Below are 21,623 nucleotides of genomic sequence, written 5' to 3' on the forward strand. Positions count from 1 at the left end.
TGAAGGCTAACATGCTTATGATCTGTTGCATTGTACTTTCATTCAACAAATAGTTAGCACCAACTATATGCCAGGGTTTCTTCTTTTTCCTTCCTTTCTTCCTGCCTGCCTGCCTCTCCTTTCTTTTTCTTCCTCTCCTTGAGACCTCTTTCCTTCTCCTGGTTCTTCCTCCTCCTCTTTTTTTTTTGTTTTTTTGTTTTTTTTGTTTTTTTTTTTTTGTTGTTTGTTTTTTTTCCTCCTCCTCTTTTTCACTCCCTTCTCTTCCTCCTCCATCACTAGGTTTGTGTATTGAGAATGGGAACCATCTTATACCAAAATCGGTTAGCTGACTCCCTCCTGAGAAGGCCCTGCCAGCCTGATCCTTAGCTGTATCCTTTATCCTGGTTTTTAATGAACTTTGGGTGGAAGAGTCTGTATATGAGCTAGTTTTTCATTTGGCCCATTTACTTCCTCTAATCTTTCTAGCTAGAATCAAACTAGAGTTTTGTGTTATGGAAATTGTCACTGGTTTCAGAGTTCTTTGCTTCTTGTTTCCCTAGGAGTTATGATTTGGCATGTAAGTGGCACTAGCCTTTATTTCCACTTTTATGGTTCATTATTTTCCGAAATGTTCAACCACCTGTTGTGACTAGAAAATTGGCCCCCTAAAAGGTGACAGTATTGCAAAAACAACTTCTGTTTTTAAAGTAGAAGAAACTTTAGGTCTCTTTTTTATTTAACTAATTGAAAAATTCGTATAATTTTATTTTCTTTCCAAGTTTTAAAATAACCTTACATTTTATTTCTTTAATGCATTTAAATATTCGATTTTTAGCAGTTTAGAATTGTAAAGGACCGTAAAGGTTTTCTGGTCCACTGGCAAAATTATCTTCAAGCTTTTCAGCTACAACCCACAGTTAGAAGTATATTTTCTGTTGTGATGCAGAGGTGTGTTAGACAGAATTCTAAAAATGACCTCCATCCCCAGGACTTTGACTATGGTGAGATAATATGCCCATGATTATGTTGCTATGTGACAACAGAAATTTTGTGGATGTAATTTAAGGTTGTAATCACTTAACTTTGAGTTAGCCAATTAAAGATTTGTCCAACTGGACCTATACTAATCACATGAACTCTTCACAAACTCTTAAAGATTTTTCTCTGACTCAGAGGTTTGAAGGACAAAAGGGACTTGTCATGTTGCTGGTTTGAAGGTCTACAGTGCCGTGGGAGAAGGAATGCCAATAGCCTCAAGGAGCTGTGAGAGACAGGCTTTGGTCTGACAGCCATCAGGGAAACAGGTGCCTCGGTCCTACAGCTGTAGGGAACTGAATTCCACCAACAACCAGAATGAGCCTGGAAGCACATTTGTCCCCAGGTAGGAGCTGGGCCTGGCTGGCACCTTGATTTTGGCTTTGTGAGACCCTAAACAAAGAACCTAGCTGATCCCACCTGGACTTCTAATCTACACAACTGTGAGCTAATAAATAAGTGTCCTTTTAAAGCCTCTAAGTTTGTAGTGTATTTTTACACAGCAGTAGAAAACGAATATGCAAGACTATCTTGCAACCATAAAGAAGTTCTGTGGAAGAGAGAGAATTCTTATACGTGAAAAAATCAGAATAAAAAATGTAGTTACAACCTGATAATAGTCATAAAACATTCACTTGGGAAGAGACCAGGAGGGGATATACAAAGATGGATCAGTTATGAATTATGAAATTTTTATTTTCCATTTTTTGTCCTGTTACGTTTTATAATTAAAATGGATTTATATTATTAGACTTTATAATAAACCTATTTATGTAAAGCTAAGAACTTTATTTGGGAATTTATTACTGGGAACATGCAAATTCGTAGGCCTGAAAGACTCTTGCTGGCAAATGTTAAATGTGAAAAACTTCTGAACGGTCCCCCTAATTTTGCTTAATTACCGAATATATCACAAAACTCATTGGTGGCAAGAACCTGTAGGTAATTAATTAAACCCCCTGTATTTCCTAACATTTACCACATCACTCATTTGCTGAGGAAATAGCTTTTGCTGGCTCCTCTTGACTTGACAAGGAGAATGCACAGGCCTGTATGTTTTTTGAAGAGGTTCTGACTAAAGGTCTAAGAGTGGCCACTGGAAAGGTAGATTTAAAGCTGCTTGTGTATGGCCTTTAAAATAAAGATGTGAAAGGATCTCTGCTTATTATTACTTGTCTCTGAGCCACTTTAAGTCCTTTAGCTTTATTAAAGTTAAAGCGTGATTTGTTGCAAGGGGTCCTGTAAGTTAAACACTTATTAATCAGGATGTTTTCTATACACACAGGAAGTAGAACAGCAGCTTTCCTAATTGCTGAGATATAATTACATTCCTGCAGGCGGGACTGTGCTGAGGGCGTGGGAAAGGATGAGTCACAAAGGAGGAAGGAACTGCACTTAGGACCCATTATAAAGACTTTTGGGTGTGGTGTGTTTGGGTGTACTCCTAAGACAAATGAAGTGTCTCATTTAACACAATGAGGCTATCCTGGAGGGTTTTTGTTGTTCTTGTTGGTTCTGACCTGTAAGATAAACTTTCGTGTGTCTGCTCCTGACTGCTTAGCAGAGTTGATCCTCCTCAAAGAGCACAATAAGGAGGGAGGGAATGTTGTTGCATCTTGAAGGTGAAACCCTATCTTCTAAGTTATTCTTGAATCAGACTGATTCTTGAACCGAACACTGCTAACCACATGGGATACTGTTGCTTTTCATTGTTCCTGGGTGATAACACTGATTCAGTTAAATGGCAATAATTAGGAAAAATGACAGCATTTCCATTTAAAGTGTGAATACACATGCTTAAAAATTATGAACCACTTTTTTTTTTTAAAAGATTTTATTTATTCATGAGAGACACACAGGGAGAGAGAGGCTGAGACACAGGCAGAGGGAGAAGCAGGCTCCACGCAGGGAGCCCAATGCGAGACCCAATTCCCGGACCCTGGGATTACACACTGAGCTGAAGGCAGATGCCCAACTACTGAGCCACCCAGGGGTTCCATAAACCACTGGTGTTTAACACCAGGCTAACTTTATAAAGGACAGTTTAGGAAACTTTCTGGAACGTCTAGACTTTTCCACTTTCATAATTTCAAAATAATCTAAGTGTTCCGATTGTATGCTTGTAGATGACCCTTCCTGCTGAGTTTCCCTGTCCCTGTTTTGTACTATCACTCTAAACAGGCTAAGCAGACCCTGTGGTTCTTTGGGGGGGGGGGGGCACAGATGATGAGTAGGGAGAGTGTAAGTGCCATGGCTTAGTACAGGATAGACCCTAGGGATGTGGGAATCATTTTCTGCTAAATGTATTTCCTGCTGGATGGAGGTGAGATTAAAACAGCAAGTTCTTGCCTCCTGTTTTGGCTCATCTGCTGGCCCTGAGAATGAGTCTCTCCTTCAATTTGGTACCCTACGAAAATCTCTCCCCAAACCCTGATCCTGGCTTCGCTCATTGGTGCATCAGTGGATTAGCTCTCCTCTCCTCCCCCCTCTCCCCCCTCTCTCCCCTCTCCCCCCTCTCCCCCCTCTCCCCCCTCTCCCCCCTCTCCCCCCTCTCCCCCCTCTCCCCCCTCTCCCCCCTCTCCCCCCTCCCCTCTCCTCTCCTCTCCTCTCCTCTCCTCTCCTCTCCTCTCCTCTCTCCAGAAACTATTCTTTTTCCCCCAGAGAATATACAGTGAGGGTCTTTAAATTGGTTCTTGTATATATGACTTGACTTGCTCAATGCTATCCTAGATTTATGCATAAATGTAAGAGAATCTTCAGTTAAAAAGATTCATAAGATTTTTTACGCAGTTGAAATAGTTTGATTTGTATATGGCCATTTTAGCAATTAAGTATTGTGGAAACAGTTTCGATCATAAGTATTTCGAGACTGTAACTGCTAATATGACTTTTCTAATATGTTATTTGGGTTTTTTTTAATTGTCGAGACAATATTCTGATTTGTTCTTATTTTTAAAATTAATGCTCTATTCCTGTAATTTATTACAGAAGCTTTCTGTGGTGTGTTTCATATCTGTAATTGGTGTTAGATTAAGAGGTGGAATTGGGACGTAAATTGCCATTGTCATGAAGTGGGAAGAGACTCCATTTTATGTTTGGAGGTTGGGAGAGAAACAGCATGATTGATTGGTATTCAAATAAAGAAATAAAAATCAACCTGGGGCTTAGGTACACATTACATACCAAATTCTAGAGCCAATAGATTAATTTAGTTTAACTTCTAACACAATTCTCTTTCATATTGACTTCAAAAATAGGTTAAATTTTTGGTTAAATTATATAGATTAGCAGGAATCTATTATCAATGGACTTTTGAATGTTTAATATGTAGTCCCCTTGAGAATTTGGTTTATGACTTACATATCTATAAAGTTTGCATTTTAGAATCATTTGAGCTTTTTAAATAAGCAAAATTAGTTTATATTGGCAGAAATAAGACCAGATTATCTTTACCTTAACTCACCTCTTTATGGCAGTGGTTCTCAACTGCAGGCAGTTTTGTTTCCTTGGGCACATTTGGCAATGTCTGGGGACATTTTTGGTTGTCACAACTTGGGGGGTACTACTGATGTGTAGTGGGTAGATGCCAGGGAGGCTGCTAAACATCCTATAATACACATAGGATAGCCCCTCCACAACAAAATATTTTGTGGCTCAATATGTCAGTAGTGCCAAGGTAGAGAAACCCTGCCTTCTAGATAGATACTCCTAACAAAGTATAGTTCATGTCATTCTTTGCATTTTCCATTATTCCTCCACTTTAGGTGAACCAGAATTTTTGAGAAAGTGCTCTTACCATGATATTGGGTAGCTTACAAAAATTACCTCATTCTCTACCCTTCCTTGTATCCACAGTCTGCAATGTGACTGTTTTCCTGCCTCTTGAGTCTAGGTTGTGCTTCACTTTGGACAGTAGAAGGTTTTGGAAATGGATGTTGAGCTTGGATCTCAAAAGATCTTTCATGCTTCTGTTCTCTCTTGTGAACAAGCCCATGCCAAAGCTAGTTAGCAGTTACTTCTGTTGCCCCAGCTGTCAGCAAACCAGTCACCAGATATGGGAAGGAGGCCATCCTAGACCAGCCAGCCCCCAACCAACTTGAGGAGTTGGCAGTGGACGCATGCAGAGGCCTCTGAGATTATGCCGTCTGGCCTAGCACAGCAGAACTGCCCAGTTGACCTGTAGATTTGTGAACAGTAGTAAATGGTAGCTGTTTTAAATCACTGTGCTTGGTTTTGCAGCAACAGAAAACTGATACGTTACGTATGGTATAGTAACAGTTTTGTGGGGGAATGGACATTTTTGCTTTCTCGTCTAATTATTAATAATTCCAGGCAGAGGGCTTGTTAAAAAAGCCTTAATGTGGGATTGTATTTGTTATCTTCATGTTCTAAAAACAGGAAAACCATTAAGATTGGACTCAAGTGAGCAAAGGGGAGAAAGTGCAAAGAGATTAAATCAGTGATCTCTTGGAGTCTGGGTCATGTTTGGGTAATGGCTTTGGATTGTATTTGGATCCCAATCTAAAGAGTTCAGCAGACTACTTTTTTCGTTCATTTGTTTACAGAACATCCACATATTGGGTTTGTTTGATTGCTTCCTAATTATTAGTTTTAGGTTCAATATTTGTGGCAAGAATATAAACTATTGGAGGATTTTAAGCAAAGGAGTGACATGATCTGACTTGTTTTATAAACTCTTCTGACTGCTGTGTGGAGAATAACTGTGGGGAGTGAGGGACAAGGGTAGAAGTGAGGAGACCAATTAGTAGATTATCATAATCCAGTCCAGGAAGCTGATACTAGAAAAAATGTAATCTATAATAGGTCTTATTGCCGTTGGTTAAATTAATTTTATGCTAGGCTATTTTTAAAACTTTCTTTTATATTATCTACATACTGTCACTTGAGAAACCACGCAATTAAAAAAAATTGGCCTATTAAAATAATGTGCTCCTCAGTCTATTTAAAAACTCATCTTTTCCCAGCACATTAATGTTAAGCCCAGGAGGGATTGAGAAGGGAATAACAAATTGCATGTGTGAGACTGTGTTGTTGGAAAAGCCTTAAGCAAATTATTTATTTGTAGAAGTTGGCCTCTAAATGTGGCTCACTTCTCTGTTTAAGGACTATGTGATTTTTTTTTTTTTTAAGTAAAAGGCTGTGATTGAGGTACAGAAGATATTCCTTTAAAAGATCCAGACATCTTCTATATAACAAAATTATTATATCTTATAAATATGTATGAGCAAATAGAATAAGAAGTGTTTCTAAACGAAGAAATACTGTGCAAATTAAAAACTGAATGAAACTTATTAGAATGACTCTAACATAAAATACAAGATTTTGACCTAAAGAAAAACACTATTTTTCTTCTTTAATGTAGACACTCATAAGACTCTGAAACATCTCACTCTTCAAAATCTGTTCACAAAATAGGAGTGGTTCTCAAATAGGTACTGTTATATTCAAAGGGATAATCTTCAAGACATTCCACCTCAGACACCTTGGGAGCCACCGATTCAAATTAGCCTGCCAGCTCTGTGCAGTAAGGATTTTAAAGCACCACAACTATTCAGGATCTCAGATCTGCTCATTATAAAACCTTTCCCACATCCTTGAAATTCAGAGAAAAATATAATGTCTGTGAGACACTATAGTTAGATACCTCTTATAATACCTACGATTATCACTCATCAACATTTGAGAACCAGTGAGCTGAAACTCTTGTGACACACGCTGCCAGGCCCTGCCATTAGGAAAGGTCGTGCGCTCTGTCATCATCAGCTGAAAAGTTACAAACATAAGCATTTATTAACTACAATTAGAATAATCACCTCAGGGGGCACCTGTGTGACTCAGTTAGTTAAGTATCAGGCTTGATTTTGGCTCAGGTTATGATCTCAGGGTCGTGGGATTGAGCCCCCAAGTTGGACTCTGCACACAGCGGGGACATTTGCTTGAGATTCTTTCTCTCCCTCTGCTCCCCCCCGGCCCCCTCTCAAGTTCTCTCTAAATAAATAAATAAAAGAATAATCATCTCAATATAAATAAGTACGATCCCTCTGTTAAGATGATAATAAAGATAATAAAATAGGGCAGGTCTGGTGGCTCAGCAGTTTAGCATCTGCCTTCGGCCCAGGGGTAATCCTGGAGACCCAGGATCGTGTCCTGTGTCGGGCTCCCTGCACGGAGTCTGCTTCTCCCTCAGCCTGTGTTTCTGCCTCTCTCTCTCTCTTTCATGAATAAATAAATAAAATCTAAAAATACCCCAAAAAACTCCTTAAAGGTTTTTTTTTTTTTTTTTTTTTTTAAAGAAGATAATAAAATAGTGGTGCCTAGGTGGCTCAGTGGTTGAGCATCTGCCTTTGGTTCAGGTCCTGATCCCCAGGTCCCAGAATCGCTTCTCCCTCTGCCTGTGTATCTGCCTCTCTCTCTGTGTCTCTCATGAATAGATAAATAAAATCTTAAAAAAATAGATAATAAAGATGATAATAAAGCAGATCAATAAAGATATTGACAATAAAGATATTAAAGCTCCATTTCTCAAATACAGAAAGTATTATTTGAAGGCCTGCTGATTATGTCAGCATTCTATTAAAGTCAGTATAAAATATTTTAATTCCATTTGTATAATAAAAGTTTTAGAATACTTTGCTATAAATACGAATTTGACTATAAAAACAAAATACTTAAAGCATCCTAATTAGTATGGAAACTACTTGTTACTCCATGCCAAATTTAAATTATTCTTCATAGGCAGTCGTAAATTATTCTTCATAGACTTCATAGACAGTCGTTTGATGTAAAATAGAACTGAAACAGTTAAAATTGCTTTTAATAATTGTCAAATAAATAATATATGAAAATTAACTAATTTAGAAATTTGGCAATTTCTTCCAAACCCCAAACCAGAGGTGTCATAAAGGTGTCTGCCAGTACAATATTAGTATTATAACCCACCTAACATTTAATTCTAAAATCAATTTAGGGGATCCCTGGGTAGCTCAGCAGTTGAGCATCTGCCTTCAGCCCAGGGTGTGATCCCGGGGTCCTGGGATCGAGTCCCACATCGGGATCCCTGCATGGAGCCTGCTTCTCTCTCTGCCTCCTCTCTCTGTGTCTCTCATGAATAATAAAATCTTTAAAAAAATCAATTTAGAATACCTGAAATAACAAAGATAATAAAACTCAAGCATTTGTTATTTACCCTTTTAAAAAAATCTTTGTTTTCTTTGATCATGGAAAATTGTAAATCTTTAGAAATTATTTAGACTGGTCAGGATGTCCAAGATCTATTTATTATGGGGAAGAAAGCAAGTTGGAAGATGGTCTATTAGTATAATCCTTGTTTGCTTAGTGGAGATTTAAAAAAACATTTTTTTTATTGGAGTTCAGTTTGCCAACATATAGCATAACACCAAGTGCTCATCCCGCCAAGTGTCCCCCTCAGTGCCCGTCACCCAGTCACCCCAATCCCCTGCCCACCTCCCTTTCCACTACCCCTTGTTCGTTTCCCAGAGTTAGGTGTCTCTCATGCTTTGTCACCCTCACTGATATTTTCACTCATTTTCTCTCCTTTCCCCTTTATTCCCTTTCACTATTTTTTATATTCCCCAAATGAATGAGACCATATAATGATTGTCCTTCTCCGATTGACTTACTTCACTCAGCATAATACCCTCCAGTTCCATCCACGTTGAAGCAAATGGTGGGTATTTGTCGTTTCTAATGGCTGAGTAATATTCCATTGTATACATAGACCACATCTTCTTTATCCATTCATCTTTCGATGGACACCGAGGCTCCTTCCACAGTCTGGCTATTGTGGATATTGCTGCTATCAACATTGGGGTGCAGGTGTTCCGGCGTTTCATTGCATCTGTATCTTTGGGGTAAATCCCCAGCAGTGCAATTGCTGGGTCGTAGGGTAGCTCTATTTTTAACTCTTTGAGGAACCTCCACACAGTTTTCCAGAGTGGCTGCACCAGTTCACATTCCCACCCACAGTGCAAGAGGGTTCCCCTTTCTAGTGGAGATTTTTTTTTAATTGGAAAAATATATGCGAAATTCTTCACCAAACTCTTAAAAATAAATTCCTATGATTGGAGAGTTTAGAATATGGAGTTCTCAAACATTCCTGGACCACACTTGAAGAGATGAATTTAGAAGGTTTGGAGTGGTGGTGGCTCTCTGCATTTTGAGTAATAAACACATGCATTTGATGCAAATAGTTTGCCTGCCATGTACTCTCAGCTGCCCTATGAAAGATGTTCCATGGTGCAGGGACAAAGGAAGAAATATGGCTGTAAAGAAACCTACCTTCAAACAGCAACTTTTCTTTATTTCAGGGCTGCTTTGAAGAAAATTTCTGAAATTAAGAAGGTTGAAAACTACCATCTGAGACAACTGCCTATATCGAGTAGAAGTTCTAAGAGGGTATTCAATAATTTTAAAATTTTAAACATCACTACCTTATGTTTATTTGATGTTTTTTTTATTTTTGAGAACACTTTCAACAATTCTTTTTTAATTTAGGGAATTAAACCTGAGTAGGACAAATGAAAAGTATAATAGGACTTGAAATCTTTCTACAATGATGAAGTATCTCTCATAAATAGGTTGTCAATATAAGTTTATCTGCCCTGTGGACAGTAAGGTTGAGAAAAGTAAAGTAGAAGCAATCAGTTTTAGAGTGCTTTCTATTTTTTCTATATGAAGTGATATCAGATATTTTTGAAGTAACTGTTTTGATTATGTGCTCTTTCTAGTTACACAATAATTGTTTATGTATTACAATGAGAAAAAACTTTATAGATATTGTGCTTTGTTAAGTGATATTTTTATGATTTTTAGAAACATAAATGTAAATTTTCCTTGTGTTGATTACTATATCCATATCCCAAAAATGCCAGGGAACAGGAAGGAGACTTGATCTTTTTGTATATCCAGCCCTATACCATTGGATCTTTATAAAAACTATGTGTATGGGGATGGAGTCCTGTATCGGCCTCCCCACAGGGAACCTGCTTCTCCCTCTGCTTCTGTCTGTGCCTCTCTCTTCTTATGAATAAATAAATAAAATCTTTAAAAAAAAAGTGTATGTATAATTCTTAATCTAAAATCCATTTTCTTAATCCTTAAGCAAAAGCTGCCTATTGTCCTAACTTTCTTTTACCTCAGCCACAGCCTACACATAAAGTGAAAGAAATTCGGATTTTCAGAGTTTAAGATGGAAGCAAAGAATATTCCTGGCTGTGGGCGAGCGGGTTAAGATCACCTAGACTCATGCTGGGTGGTGTCCATAACAGAGCTTTGGTGGCAGCTCCAGTTCTCTTCAGGAGGTTTCTTTCTTTCTTTTTTTTTTTTTTTAATTTTTATTTATTTATGATAGTCACACAGAGAGAGAGGCAGAGACACAGGCAGAGGGAGAAGCAGGCTCCATGCACCGGGAGCCCGATGTGGGATTCAATCCCGGGTCTCCAGGATCGCGCCCTGGGCCAAAGGCAGGCTGCGCCACCCAGGGATCCCTCTTCAGGAGGTTTCTACAAAGCAGGTGACTCTAGGGCCACCCTCTAGCTCCAGACTGGGGCTCAGTTCAGTTGTGGTTCCCATTATTTATTTTCTGTGAGATTTCCCTTGTGGCTTTTTGTGTATCTTTATGATAAATCCTGTTTTTCTAAGGCAACTGAATGGGTGTTTCTAATAAGATAAGAAGCCTGAACAGAATAATACTCGTTATAGAAAACTGAGAAAATACAGGGGGAAAAAAAAGGTGTTCTCTAATCCTACATTCCATATGTGTTAACTCTTTGGTTATTTCCTTACCCCCGCCCCCCCCCCCCGGCCTTTTTTTTTTTTTTTGAATGTTTACTTCTTAAAATTGTGATTTTACAACCTTGATTAAAGTTTGCATGCCTTTTCAATGCACTGAGCCTTGTGATCTTATTTGTAGTTAAGAAGAAAATTAAAGCCAAGTGAAATGAATAATTGGAAGAAACTATGTAGGGAATATATTTTTAAAACCTGAATTTTAGAGAGATTTAGTTTATCATTATGAAAAGAGCAAAAAAGCTTCTAAACTAATGAAAAAAGTACATATTTCTTATAGTTTTTAGTTTCCTCTGTGCTTCTAATATATTCTGTTATCTTGTAAAAGTTTGAATTACAAGTTTTGTTAGGGGAGACTCAGTTTCCCGTTGCAGGGTGAAGGTCTTTTGTTACCTTGATAAATTCACCTGAGCCTTGTTTAAGCAGAAACTCAATCTTGATTGGATTCAAAGATGCTGAGTTACACTGCAAGTTCACTGTGGTGTGAAGTGTCATCTTATTAATGTGTAAGGAGAACTAAATAGCTGACCAGGAGGCTGGTTACTTCCGTCCAGTCTCTCTGTAATCTGGAAGCAAGTTTATCAGAAGTTTGCCTGTTGAATTAGAACGATGGGAATGGGAGGATATAAATGTGTAAGGCCATGGCGTTTTGATGACTAGATGTCTTCGCCATCTTGGATTGTTCCAGCATGGTCCGTGCCAGAATTCTTGAAAATCTGCCTTATCAGCATACCTCTGCTCTCATTCAAGCACACTGACAGGTACTTCAGCTGCGCCCCAACTCTCAGTTCAGTGATCACAAAGGAAATATGTTGTTGAACGGTCACAGTCCCTCTAACTCCGTGGGGAGGAAGATTTGCCTGAAGTAGTTATCTACCTCCTTTCACAACACTTAGCAGCAGATGTTCTCTGTGGCAGTTAAAATGACTGTGCTGTTCTTACATTATTTTTTAAAAGATTTTATTTATTCATGAGAGACACACAGAGGCAGAGACACAGGCAGAGGGAGAAGCAGGCTCCATGCAGGGAGCCTGGTGGGGGACTAGATCCCAGGACTCTGGAATCATGCCCTGAACCAAAGGCAGATGCTCAACCACTAAGTCACCCAGGCTCCCTGTTCTTACATTATTGACTATTGCTTTATCCTCAGGGTTCAGGGAGCCTGTGCACATCCTTGGTCAAAAGGAAGGGGCACTAAGATTGATTTATCCATATTCACCATGGGAGTGGCCACAGATATGCCAAATTTTTACATTCTTGGACTTGATGATTCCTTGAGGTCTTGATTCTATTATGCATCTGAGATATATTTTAAAATTTAATTCTCTTTAACATAATGGAAGAAATTAATTTCTGGATTTTCTACACATAATGCAGCTTGTGGGGGAAGAAAATAACTATTGCTATTTTGCAGCCATAGGATGTGCTAACAATCTATCATAATGTTTAACCTTAAAAACCAAACTGCCAGGTCTTTTACCAGCAAAAATGAGTTTATTTGAGAATAGCAGAGAATTACAATTCTGGGTGAGCAAACCACTGCAAATCATAGGGAAGTTCTGAGAACAGAGGAGAGAGACACTTTCATAAAGGAAAGGGGTAGGTGCAGTTAGATGGGCTGTTGTAAACAAAAAAGTCCATTGGAGTAAAGTGGAGTTTGAAGTATAGCAGCTTTTCATTGGCTGAGACTGTCCTGACAGTCTCTCATTGGCTGGCTGTTGCTGGGCCCCGGGGAAAACTTTTCTTCCTCCTGCTGAGGTGGTATTGCAGGAGCTAATAGTACTGATGTGCAAGGTGTGCTTTTCCTGTTGGGTCTGCTACTGAGGAGTGGTAGAGCCTCAGAGTTCCCGTTCTGGCTTCCTGCCTATTTTAGTGAGGTTTCCCTTTATTAATTTTGGCCAAATAGATCTATCAAATATTCTATAAGATAAAGATTTTAATCTGAAAGATGTGTTGCAGACCTTGTTGCTTTCTTTGGTTTGGGCTTTCCAGATTTTATTTTCTGGTTTTGGTGTAAATGAATAGAAGAAAAAGCCATTTGGGGCCAAAATTTACCAAATACACTTGGGAATACTTACTGTATAAAGAAAGGACTTAATTTGTAAAAAGGTCAAACTCTTTAAGACAATCATAGGTTTAAAACAGTGCAGTATAGGTACTTCCTAGAGAAACCATGAAGCATACCTTTTAGCTGGTTATTGTGAACTCTACCAATTCATTTACCACAGGCTTCCTTGAAAAGTGAAACTCCCTACTACAGTGTGAAGTACTCAGATTGAGGTACATTTTAAGTTGGTTAGTTGTTATAAAAAAAAAACAAAGGCATTAAAATTTTTAAAAACTTGAATTGGAAGTGTTAAAGGACTGTCATATATTAGGCTTCTGTGTTCTTAACGATTCCTCTCTTTGAAGGACACAACTTTTTCAGAGTGTGGGTATATTCTTTTCTATCAGCTAGCCTGAGAAGCAGTACAAAGGCAAATAAATATTCATAAATGTTATTTATATGGTCACCTTCTATCTGAAGCAGTTGGGTTTAGAAATAATTCTTTAATTTCAATATTTGTTAATTTTAGCTTATTTGGTCACTCAATAGATACTTAATTGCCTCCATGCAGAGAAGTGGCTAGGTTGTGAGGATGTAGGTATTCCTTGCTCCTGAGAAACATGTAGATAGGTGAATGGGGGAGACATTATTCCAATGCTAACACATCTAAACATAAAGCTACAGCTCTATGTAGTAAGCTCTGTAAAGGAGAAATATTCCAGAATATGTAACAGGGAAGGCCTGACTTGGCCTGAGAAGTCAGAGAAAGTTTCTCTGAAAAAGTTGAGCTGAGATCTAAGAAACCTGGTTATTGTTAAGTAGCACAGAGGAAGGGAAGGGTGTTCCCAGGTACCCTCTGAAGGAACTTGGTACTTCTGATGAACTTCCCTCTGAAAAGAGATTGGAGAGCTGGAGAGAGAATATAGTCAAGTGGGGGCCAGACCATGCAGAATCTTTGAGATCCTGTTAAGGATTTTGATCTTGAGAGCAACAGGAAGTTTTTTAAAAGTGTAAGGATAGTAAGTTTATATTGTGAAAGTAGGCTTACTTGAACTCTTTAGTACTTACACTTTCTAAAGTAGTAGTTGGTAGTAGTAGTAACACTTCACTGCCACTTATCTTAGCACTTACTCTGTGTTAGTACTTTGGAGCATACCCAAGGTATAAATATTTTAACTGATTTTTATAACTAGTGACGTGGTTGATCTTTTACAGATGAGCATACTGAAGTTCAGAGGGTTTAAGTAATTTAACCAAGGTCATTAGCAAATAAGTGATCAAGCTGGGAACTCAGTCCAGGGTTTTCTGATGCCAAATCCCTGTCGGATAATAGGAATTCACTCAAAAAGTTATCTACTGTACACTTTCTGGCCAAAATACATTCAGACAGGTTTTTAAGGATGTTTTTAATAATGATAAATTAATGCTTCTTTTCTTTTGATTTTTCATACCTAATTGAAAAAAAAAAAAAAAAACAACTTCTCTTAGTTGCCAGCAGAGGGAGCCAGAAAGATTGATACTTTAATAAGTGTTGGAATTCTGCGAGTTAGGAGTATTTACTCATAAGCAATTCTATTGAACTCCTATTAAGAGTAATTGTTTATATGAATAAACCAGTCATTGTATGTATATAATATGTTCTCATTTTGATTTAAAAGGTGTATCTAGGTGTTAAGAAGAAGTATGGAAAGATAAAAGAAAGTATAAAGTTATTGTTATCTTTTAGCATTGGTTTTGCTAGGTTATCTTTTCCTCTTTGCCACCTTTTTTTGGGCATACATATTAGTCTTGTCTAATTTGCTACAATGAACATGTATTATGTAGTAAAAAATAGTTCTTATTTGTCATTTATGTGAGTAGTGGAAGGGCTATAAATGATTTGTAAAGTGTTCTAGTCTAAAATGCATCACCCATCATTTTAATGCATTCTTAATTTACTTGGGACATCTTTTCTGTATTAACAAGGTAAATCTAGGCCATAATTTATCTGAATCTTTAAAATTCTGAATTATTATAGCCTAATTTAAGAAAATGTACCAAGTAGAAATGCAACATATTTTGTTTTAGATTCCTGGTCATTACATTAATAAGAATATTACAGAGTAATAAAAAAATCATTATATATACTAAATTTGTTTAATAGGATTCAGACTTAGAACTGAGTTCATGGTGTCAGCTTTCTCTTGCAACTATGTTATGGAATTGGTAAATATTATAAAATCAAGTTATCACTTCAGTGCAATGATTACTAAATAATCTATCTTTAATTGAAGCTTAAAATTAGTTGGTCTTGGAAATTGAATTTTAACTCTGCCACTTAGTAGTTACTTAATGTTGGTAAGTTACTGAACCTCCCTAGGCTTCTTTTGCTTTATATGGGGAATGAAGATGGTAATAAAAGTCTTTTTTGATTATAGTTGAGGGCTATGTGAAATGTTTATTAATGATAAATGTTAGTTTATCAGGTTTGCAATCTTAGTTTTATTTATATATCTTAAAAGATTTTATTTATTTATTCATGACACACAGAGAAAGAAAGGCAGAGACACAGGCAGAGGGAAAAGCAGGAGCCTGACGGGGGACTCGATCCCCGGTCTCCAGGATCAGGCCCTGGGCTGAAGGTGGCACTAAACCGCTGAGCCACCCGGGCTGCCCATTAGTTTTATTTTTGCCACAGCCTCACTTCCAACAACTAAACTGCTTTATCCTCTATAGAACCCATATTTATCCATACCAATAGCTGCCATAGAAGCATAGATCCATCACTAACTGTACTTACCTACAACCATGGGCATACCACACTATAATCAGCTACCAGAATAATAGCCATGAATCACATAATTTTTTCTCTTTTAACCTTTTGTTTCATTCAATTTTTATACTAATCAAATTTGCTCTAGAAAACCCCCACAAATCTCGGTGGTTTATAACAGTGCTACATTATACATAGATTTTGAGCTGCCTTTACAGAGTGGCTCTACTCCACAGATTTTCATTCTTAGACCCAGATCAAAGAAGCAGCCTCTATCTGGACTTGCCATTTGCGTGGTAGTGAGAACTCAGAGGGTTGGCTCAAACTTGTGATGTCTCTCAAAGCTTCTGCTCAGGTATGCAGTGCATCATGACTGCTAAAGCACGTTACGTGGCTGGGCTCTGAGTAGCGAGGCATGGGGACAAATACTCTTCCCACTGGAAGTATAAGCAAGTTATAAATCAGAGGCAGGAATGTGGAAGCTTCTTCCAAGGATGAGGGTGCTAAATAGTGAACAGTAATATAATCTACCACAATTTGTCCTCTTCGTTACAAATGCCAACTTCTCCTCTGCTTACAAAATGTGTTTCTCCCTTTGTCAAGGAAAATGCTTCAAGAATTTCTTTCAATCCCATTAGTTTTGAAGTCTAGAACCTCATTAGAATTTATATGTCTTTTATAGATATAGATTTTCTTGATCCAGAGACCAGTTCTCTTCTACCCTCCATCTCTCCAACATATAGTGATGGAACAGAGATAGGCCATCCATAGTAGACATTTCTGTGAAAAAAGGGGAAGAATGGAGGCACTGAGTGTCACTGGTCCCTGGCAATTAATTGTAAAAATCCTGTTGGGTAAATGTAATGGGGCTCCTTTTCTTGGCACTAGGGGATGTTCCTTGATTTGGCCCTCGTTATGCTCCTGTGTGTAGCTCCCTAGTCCGTTATTTTTTATGGCTTTTGGCTGTGCCCTTCGTGAGATGTTTCCTTTCATATATCGTCCTTTTCCAAATTTGAACAGAGCATTGGTGGGTATGCCCTTGTTGGCTGGGAAATGAGGTAGAGGTTGAACAGCTTCCTGGCCGGTTTCTTGCCTGTAGAAACCTTGGGACCCAAATATGGTCTAGATGTGTAACAGGATCTAAACCCAGGCTGGGCTTGTGGTTTTGGAAGTTACTTTATGTCTTTTTATCTATTTGGTTGAGTCCCATCCATGTGTTAGTTACTATATCCTTGATTCTTTGTGCATTTTTCTCTAGATTTCAATAGTTACCTTGAGCTTTTTGGGCTTCTGTGGGACCACATCCTTAGGTTCTTCCTGTGGGAGTCTCCCTCTGAGCCATTTTGTTTCATTGAAAGGGTTTATTGGGTTAAAGGAAAACACTTGTTTCCTTTACTCACTATTCACTGAATGGTTCTTTTGTACTCAAGTGCGTGTGTGTTTTTCCACACCAAGCAATTCCCCAATTCTCTTTGAGAACCAGATGGGTGTCCTCCAGTTTAACTGAATCTTGATACTGACTACTTAGAGTTAGCTCAGACTCCACAGGTTAAGGGCTCAGCTCCATAAGACTGTGCCCCTCTCACTTTGGATGATAATCACAGGCCCAGTCTTTTCACCAAGTTATGTCATTTTTTTTTACACATGAACAGTTTTATTTACCACTGCATGATGTGGTTTCTCATCTCGCCAACCTCCAGTAACCATTTCCTTGTCCATCACTCAGCTTTAAAGCTTGCATCACATATAGTTATTATTTTTGGTGTTGGTAGGTTGTTAAGGTACCATCCTGCTCCTGGTGGCAATGTATGCAGCGTTCAGCTTTGTGGTAGCAATTGCTTTGAATTGCAGAGGCTTCTCAGAATAACAACAAACTTGTATTTCCTACTATGTGTTGTAGACTGTGAGTCAGCTCTGTAGATATAGCCCGCGGCTCCCCTCTAGAATCAAGGCTAACGGAAAAGCCCTTTCATGAGGTGCATTAGTCTCTTGACTGAAGTGAGAAGACTGGCGGAAACTTGCACTATTGCTTCAAGTTTTTGCTTAGACATGATGTGTGTCACATCTGTTCACATTCCGTTGGCCAAATCATATCTCATGAATGATCCCCAAGTCAATAACCTAGGGGTGGCTGTTCTTTCCCTATGAGATGATGCACAAATTACACATCTACATATGGCGAGATATATAAATATGTGTGTGTATAATCTTGCAAGGAAACAAAAGAATGACTAGTCTCAAATAATAATGATATGGTCTATCACGATTTTGTCATGTAGTGTTGGATGATGCACAAAAATATATATATATACACACATATATATATTAATTTAATGGCATATTACCTTAATATACTGTATCTAGGGTTCTCCAGGGAAATAGAGCTAGAGATATAATTTTATATATCTATATCTATATATCTATGAAATATTTATTTACTTAAAGGAATTGGCTTACACAATTGTGGGGGCCAGAAAATCTGAAATTTGTAAGGCAGGCCGGCAGCCTAGGACCTCAGGCAGGATTTCTATGTTACAGTCCATAAGACAGATTTGCTTCTTGTCAGGGAATCTTTAGTTTTTGCTCTTAGGTCTTAAAGCGATTGGTTGAGGCCTATCCACATTACCAAGGGTAATCTCCTTTACCTCAAGTCAACATATTTGGCATCTGTAGATGCCAGTCACATCTACAGAATACCTTCCTGGCAACATCTGGATTCATGTTTGACAGAACACTGGGCACCGTAGCTGAGCCAAGGTGATGCAGAATTTCCTGTCATATATACATAGTGCTATTTTGAAGATAGAGTGAACACAGAGATTACTCTCTCATAGATTTCAATGTAAAGCACAAACAAATTAGCTTGATCATAGCTAATAAACTCAGTATATTTTGGCTGAAGATAATTGAGCACCTAAAACAGGACTTGGCAAACTATGGCCCACTGCCTGTTTTTATAAAGAAAGTTTTTTTAAAAAAAGAAGTTTTATTGGAACACAGCCATGCTTATTCTTTATATGTTGTCTCTGGCTGTTTTCATTCCATAATTGTGGAGTTGAGTATTTACAACTCAGTTACAGTCTCAGTATAGAGACTACATGGCCTGCAAATTCGAAAATATTTATTATCTAGCCCTTTACAGAAAATGTTTGCCAATCCTTACTATAGAGAAAAGATCTTGTGGTTCTTGCTTTTTCATGGCCTACTCCTAGTGCAGTGTCTCTATTCAAGAATAAGTATGTCCTCATTAAACACTACAGTAGCAATATTTTATTGCTTAAAGTCACAAATTTTATTAGATTCATAAGTTAATGGTTTCTTAATTTTTATTGCGTAGCCATCCAGATTTTTATTTTTCTTATTTTTATTTTTAAAAATATTTTATTTATTTATTCATGAGAGACACACACAGAGAGAGGCAGAGACACAGGCAGAGAGAGAAGCAGGCTCCATGCAGGGAGCCCGATGTGGGACCCAATCCCGGGACTCCAGGATAACGCCCTGTGGGCTGAAGGCAGGTGCTTAACTGCTGAGCCACCCAGGGATCCCGCCATCCAGATTTTTAGATCACATACAGAGTTCAGTTTTTGTGGATAAAATGCATATGAATGCTGTTAGTTTTAAATGAATACTTGTGTACCTTTAGGAATGGAAAGTACTCTTTCTACAAAATTTTATCAGTTTCATATTATTATAATTATAGATTTTAACATATCTATTTTCTTTTAAGAAGGTAAAAAGTTGTATTGGTGTGCCCAACTCATCCTCTGTTTTAGTTTTTTAATTTTAATTTTTTATCCCCCTTTTTAAGATAATAGATGAAAAAATAAGCTTATTTCTCAATTTGATTGCTTTTATATAATATATAAAATATCTATATATTTATATAATATCTATGAAATTGAATTAGACTATAATGTATTGTTTTGATGTATTTGTTTCCAAACCAAAGAGTAAATTGCAGCTTTAGTTAATGGAGAGAGTCTAGGCCTTGGTTTCAGACAGTCCTAGGTTTAAATTTAGTGGCTTTGTAACACAGCAGCTATTTTATTTGCTGCTGACTGCATGGATCAACAATTTGAGCTGAGCTCTGTGACATGGTTGTTCCACTGGTCTTGTCTGGGGTTACTCATGTGGCTGCTGCCATTTGGTAGCTCGTCTAGGGGTTGGTTGGTCTAAGATGGCCACTTGATATATATCTGACATATTATGCTAGCCAGCATGGCTAGGTGTCATGGTTGGGCGACTGGGATTTTCCCAAGATCTCTGGTGCTCTAGGAGGATGGCTTGTTCACCCTGTGCCCATAGTATGCCAAGATGGAGAGGTACAAGGCCTCTTGACGCCTGGATTCGGGAGTCCTACAAGGTCTTCTGCCACATTTTATTTGTCAAAATAAGTTACAAGTCCAGCTTAGATTTAAGGGATGAAGAAATAAATGCCATCTCTTGATGGGAAGCATGTCAAAGTCACATGGCAGGGGGGTGGACTTATAAGAATGAGTAATGGCTGCACAATTCACTGCTGTAGATTCACCACTTACTTTCTTTATACCCCATTTGGAAAGTAGAAATACCAGTATGAGGAATTCTTTCTAAAGTTTGGCAATTATGTATATATAAAACACTCAGAGGTATTTCTGAAACAATTCCGAAATTGAATCTTTATTTTAAATATTGTGCTTTTTATTATGGAAATAAATATTTTGAGAGTATATATTCTCTCATTATTACCTTGGCTAGGTATTTTTATCATGGGAGACATATTAAGACTCAGAGGAAGGATATCCTCTGTAAAATACCTGTGTATGAAGAGTTAGACTTTTGTAGAACTATGTTATTCAATAGGTAAAAAGAAAAGCAATTAACTTATGATATGATTACAAAACATACATTGTCCCATAGCCCTGTGTGTTTTTATATTTCTTCTTTTAGATTTAAAAAATATTGGCCTGTAATGTAAGGTTTGTATCAGTTTAATTCTTGAAGAGTCTTTTGAGTACTTGCAACATATTTTTGTTTAGCTAATGTTTCCTTGCAAAGCCAAGAAAAAATAGAAAGCCAAAGGAACAAAAATATCTCTTATTTTTCATTGTGGTCAAACTCCATCAGAGGCTTTTTTAAAAGTGTATCTGTTTTGCTCTTGACTTTGTTAGGAATAAACACAGAATGCTTCCTAAATCTGTCCTGTTTTGAGATTTTATATATATATATCATATATATATAAAATATATATAATCAGACATATATATATGATATATATATCAGACATTGGCAAAAATGTTAAAACTCACTAAACTGTTCATTCGTATGTGTAGGGTTGGGTAGGAGGCATTATAGACCTTCCTCAGTTTTTAGCCTTCGTATTTAAATAATTTCACTCATGGCGTTTAGGCACTTAACTCTAATTTGAATGCATTTTTCCATAACATTTTCTAGGGAAAAGTTTATTTTTCCCCAATAATCAGTTGCTTAACATTCTAAATCTTACTTCTGCAGCCTGAGAGCTCTATTCTTATGTGATAAACATTATCATTTATTGTGTTTAAGATCTATGCATGTATTTACTTTGGAATTTAATGCTTCTGCTAGTGAGGAAGGTTGAGATAAATAATATTACAAGGTGAATGTTACTCATTAAAATTGGAGAGGAGATTTCCTGTCTGTATTTTTCATAAACTCTTTTGGGTGCCTAGACAGTTTTAATAAAGGAACATTTGTTGTAGGAACTTGTTATAGGAATTTGTTAAGGAACCCCTGCAATATGGGAAGGCATTTATACAACAGACTAGAATAGGCTCAAACCAGGTGGTCCGGAAATCTTTTCAAAGCAGTGCTTTCTCTGAGTCTGTCCGACTCGAGTTCTTTAAAATTTCTTTCCCCCTTCTGATCTCATAGCCACCTTTAGTCCTGAAGATGTTACATTTATTATTTAAACAGTAATAATAGAAGCTATTATTACTTTTTTGGTCCATGATATTTTTA

At 37.5% G+C, this 21,623-nt stretch overlaps 1 protein-coding gene across 2 annotated transcripts in view; it reads left to right on the top strand.

Moving 5' to 3' along the window:
• Nucleotides 1–21,623, top strand: part of UACA (uveal autoantigen with coiled-coil domains and ankyrin repeats) — a 92,316-nt gene that overhangs the window by 14,990 nt on the left and 55,703 nt on the right. Inside the window, exon 2 of one of the 2 annotated variants that reach the window (XM_041743397.1) lies at nt 9,363–9,450. The exons of the other annotated variant lie outside the window; for it this stretch is intronic. The gene's annotated coding sequence lies outside the window, so the exon portion shown is untranslated. The remainder of the gene's footprint in view (nt 1–9,362; nt 9,451–21,623) is intronic. 2 annotated transcript variants of the gene reach the window in all.

Source organism: Vulpes lagopus, chromosome 2 (genome assembly GCF_018345385.1).
Source record: "Vulpes lagopus strain Blue_001 chromosome 2, ASM1834538v1, whole genome shotgun sequence".
Lineage (NCBI taxonomy): Eukaryota > Metazoa > Chordata > Mammalia > Carnivora > Canidae > Vulpes > Vulpes lagopus.